The sequence below is a fragment of the Myotis davidii genome, unplaced genomic scaffold, assembly GCF_000327345.1.
Source record: "Myotis davidii unplaced genomic scaffold, ASM32734v1 scaffold6, whole genome shotgun sequence".
Classification (NCBI taxonomy): Eukaryota; Metazoa; Chordata; class Mammalia; order Chiroptera; family Vespertilionidae; genus Myotis; species Myotis davidii.
Window position 1 is genome coordinate 1,736,161 of NW_006383011.1, and position 5,417 is coordinate 1,741,577.

Consider the following 5,417-nt stretch of genomic DNA (forward strand, 5'->3'; position numbering starts at 1 on the left):
ATATATTTTTTCACAAAAGCGTTCTCAGAGAGTTGATTAACAATTTGAAAAAATACTACAAAATAATGAATGTAAATATGACATTACAAGACAGCTAGAGAAAGGTAAATACATGAATTTGAGATAGAAAATAATTTTTGTCTATTGGAGAAAATTGATGGTATTGACTAAAAATGTAACAGCTTCTGTATGTAAAAAGATGGTCAAAATTACTTTTTTCAAAACTCCATGCAGGTCCATATTAGCCTTACAAACCTGACAGAACTAGCTTAGTGTGAATAGCCTTTGTCCTGGGACATTTGTAGAAAATTACCAGCAGCACTTGTTTAAAACTGCAACTTCCTGGGACAGCAATAACAATTAGAAAAGATAATTTAAAAAATTAAAGCTGAAAAACTTAGTCTGGCTGGGGTGTCTCAGTGGTTGAATGATTGGTTCAATTCCGGTCAGGGCACATGCCAAGGTTGTAGACATGGGGTGTGTAGGAGGCACCCGATCAATGTTTCTTTCTCATTGATGCTTCTATCAGAAGCTCCAGCATCTTCCGGGGAATCTAGATGGTCACATGCATGTGTGCTACCCAGGAGAGACCAGAGAAGGTCCTAATCTTTCACCTCTGGCTGACCTTGGAGCTCTGCAGAGGCAGTACTAGTAAGTGAAAGCTGAAAAAGAGTTGTTAACTGCTTGAGGGTTGAAGATGTGCCTCAACATGCACACAAAGCCTCTCCACAATGGCTGGGGGACTTACTACTTCCAGGCATTTGAGCAATCTTTATCCAGTCATTAGTTGACCACTTAGCTAACCACGCTGGGGATCCAGTGACTACACACAACAAGGACTACAGGCTGTACAAAATGTGTTCATAAAATTCACTAAACAAATAGCAACAACAAAAATAGCAGTGACAATACACTGTGAGTGATGAAATCTGATTTCCAAAGCTGCCATATTGTATTATTTAAAATGCTCAGTTTCCACAAAAATTTATGAGAGCTAAATGTAAGAGCTAAAACTATTAGAAGAAAATGTAGGCTTAAATCTTCGTGACCTTGGATTAAGCAATGTTTTCTTAAATATGACACCAAAAGCACAAACAATAAGAGAAAAACATAGATAATTTGGACTTCATCAAAATTAAAAACTTTTGAACTTAAAGAATACCTAATTTGGTTGAGCATCATCCTGTGCACTAAAAGGTTGCAGGTTTGATTCCCAGTCAGGGCACATATCTGGATTGAGAGTTTGATTCCTGGTTGGTGCATGTATGGAAGGCAACTGATCTCTCTCTCTCTTTCTCTCATTTTCTCTTGTTCTCACTCTAAGATTAAAAAATAAAACAAACATCTACAAACATTTGCCAAAATAAAATCCCCTTTAAAAAAAAAAACAAAAGTGAAAAGACATTCTACAAAAATGGAGAGTGACTGCTAATTTGTACCAAATTTCCTTTGGGGTTGATAAATTGTTCTGAAATGAGATGGTAATGATGGATGTACAACATGTGATTATACTAAAAACCACTGAATTACAAATATTTTAGGAAAAATTGTTGGAATAAATTTTATTTCATTATACAGGCCTATTTTGGAGAAATTGTGGGTTCAGGTCCAGATCACTGCAATAAAACAAGTAGTATTGCAATAGAGCAAGTTGTAATCTGTTTGCTGGTGGAGGCTCTTGCCTTCAATTTGTAAAACATGCAACATCTGAGAAGTGCAATAAAGTGAAGTGCAATAAAACACTGTATCCCTATCGTTGTATCTCCCATTTTACCTGAATACCTGCTCAGTTTGTCTTTTTAAGGATTCTCCGTTGTTATTATCTAAAACATAGTATAAAAATCTTAAAAAAGAATTTTCCAGTAGTTACTACAATATAGATGGTCACACACTTAGAATGGCTTGACTTAACGATTTTTTTACTTTACAATGGGCCCAAAATGAAATCACTCAGTAGAGACTGTCCTTAGAATTTTGATCTTTCATGGGCTAGTGTAGGGGGTATGATACTCTCTTGTGATGCTGGGCAGGGGCTATGACCTGCGGCTCCAAGCTAGCCCCACGAGCATGACAGTAAACAACTTACAATCTACTGTGTTTTTATTATATTGTCTCATTTTGTCCAACTGTAGGCTAATGTAAGTGTTCTGAGTATATTTAAGGTAAGCTCAGCTAAGTTAGGATGTTTAGTAGGTTAGGTGTATTAAATGCAGTTTTGATTTACAGTATTTTAAATGTGCAGTGGGTTTATCAGGATGTAACTCCATTGTAAGTCAAGGAGTATCTGTATACAGAGAAACCTTAAGCCAGCTCCTGGTTAATGTATATATACTGAGGTGTCATAATCCAAGTGGCAAGTTATCCCTAAAAGGTTTATATTCCATTTTAGTGCAGAAACACATGTAAAAGGAGATGGCTGTAACATTTGAAATGATGAAGAGAGTGTCTTCTTACGTAAGAGACCAAATAATGAGCAGTTGCTCTTAGATGGGTGAAGAGCTCGGTATCAGTATTAGATCAGGTCTAATACTTAGAAGCACCTCTTTTCCTATGTACACACTTGGATTGAAAAGAATTGGGATAGCCTAGGATCTCTGCTCTCTATGCTTCATTAATAGCCTGGTTTAGAGAGAAAGGGAGTTCATAACAAAACTAACATGGTATAAACTGTAGTTATAATTGTATATTTGCAGTTGCAGCATATTAGCTAATGATTTGTTAGTAAGTTTTATCTATTTCATTCTATAGTGTACACTCAGCTCTTCTCAATTATTTACTTATCTTTATGAAATTCCCACTCATCTTGGCTTTCTTTCCACTGTACTAAACTGAGTAGTATTTTTCACTTTTGTCAACTCTTCCTTCTTTTCCTGATCACTAAATGTTGTTATTTTTTCTTATTTAACTTCATTGCTTTGAATACTGGTCTATATCTTGAAGACACTCAAATGTATATGTCCAGCTAGGTCCTCCCCCAATTGCCTCTTAAACATTCACACTTGCTACCCAATAAATAGTTAATCCTTAATATGTCTATATAACAATTATTAATTCCCATTCCACCAAATCTACTGCTTCTCGAGGTCCTTATCCATTTCAGTAAATGGCACTACTGGTCACCCTGTTTCTCTGATTAAAGATCTAAGAGTAAGCCTTTATTTCTTTCTTTTCTCACACCTACATCAATAAATCCTATGGACTCTGCCTCCACTGTGATCCTCGTCTCTCCATCTGCTGTGCTACAACTCTCACTTAGCCATTTCTTAGCTTGACAGCTATAAAATATCAACTGGTACAGCTTTGAAAATTATTTAGCAGCATCTACTAAAGCTGAATATATTATTCCCTATGACCCCGCAGTTCCAGTCCTATATATATATATATACACACAGCAGAAATACATTCACCCAAAGACGTGAACTAGAATGTCATTGTTCATAATAGTCCCAAACTGGACACTATCCAAATGTCCATCTACAGTAGAAGAGACTAATTAATTTATCGTGTAATCACAAAATTGTATACTTTACTGCAATGAAAATGAATAATTTATGACTATATACAACAATGTGGATAAATCCCATAAACGTAAGATCAAGCCAAATAAAATTGACAGTAATGAGAATACACAGCCTGTTTACATTTGTATACAGTGAAAAATATGGAAAACTAAGTTATGCTTTTAAAAGTCAAAATATCTTTGAAAAGTGTGTGTGAATATGTGGGGGAGAGGTTTGACTATAAGTGAGAAGAAAGAATTCTGGGATGCTTGTGATGTTATGTTCTTTGATTTGGGTGTTAGTTACATGAGAATGTACAGTTTGCAAAAATGTATCAACTTGAATACGTGTTTGTATTTTCTGTATAGGTATTATATTTTAACAAAGACTTTAAAATTTTTTCCTAAGAAATAATTCACAGACATAAATGTATGAAATAAGACTCTAAGACTCTAAGAAAGTCATCTTCATGACTTTGGATTAGGTAATAATTTTTTAAATATGACACCAAAATTATAGACAACAAGAGAAAAACTCAGATAAATTGGACTGCACCAAAACTTAAAATTTATTTTTAAAGGAATTATAAGGTGAGAAAACAATCCTCAGAATGAAAGAAAATATTTGCAAATATTATAACTAATCAGATTTATATCAAGAATATATAAAGGATTTATTCAACTCCTTTGAATTATTTGTAAAAACAAATAATCCAGTTGAAAAAGGACAAAGGATTTGAATAGATCTTTCTCAAAAAATGTATATCCCTGGACAATAAACATATAAAGGGTGATCAAACATAATTAGTCATTAGGGAAATGCAAATAAAAACTACAATAAGATACCACTTCACACCCACTTGTATTGATATACAATAAAAAATATAATATTGTTTACTGATAAACAATAACAAGTATTTGTAAGGATGGATAAATTAGAACACTGGCAAGAATATAAAATGGTGTAGTCAATTTGGAAAATGGTTTAGTAGTTACTCAAAAAGTTAAACATAGAGTTACCATATGACCCAGCAACTCTACACGTAAATAATATATATGCAAGAGAACTAAAAACATAAACTCATACAAAATCTTGTGCAAAAATATTCACAGTAGCATATTCATAATAACCAAAAATGAAAACAACCCAAATGTCTATGTAATGATGAATGAATAAACAAATTATAGGATGTCCATATAATGAAATATTAAACAGCCAGAAAAAGAAATGAAGTACTAATGCATGTAACAGCAGATATGAGCCTTGAAAACATTGTGTTAAGTGAAAGATGCAAGATACAAAAGAACAAATATTGCATGATTCCATTTTTAGTAAATGTGCCAAATAGGAAAATTCATAGAGATAGAAAGTAGTTTAGTAGTTGCAGGGAGTATGAAGAGAAAAGGTATGGGGAGTGACTCTTAATGGGTACAGGATTTATTTTGGAGGGAGATTATGAAAATGTTCTGATATTATTGGGTATGGTTGTAAAACTCTGTAAAATATACAAAAAACTACTTAATTATAGTTTAAAGGGTGAAATTTTTGGCATATACATTTTATCTCACAGAGCTGTTACTTTAAAAATCTATAATAATAAAAGTGTAATATGCTAATTAGACCAGACAGCCGAACGACCTTCTGGACATCATTCTGGATGTCCTTCTAGATGAAGCCACAGCAGCGGGGGCCAAGGCAAAGGTGGTTAGGGGTGATCAGGCAGGCAGGCAAGCAGTTAGGGGTGATCAGGCAGGCAGGCAGAGGGGTTATGGGCAATCAGGCCAGCAGGCAAGCAGTTAGGGATGCTGAGGCAGGCAGGAGAGTGGTTAGGGGCAATCAGGCAGGCAGACAGAGGGGTTAGGGGGGATGAGGCAGGCAGGGCGGTGGTCCCAGATTGTGAGAGGGTGCAGGCTGGGG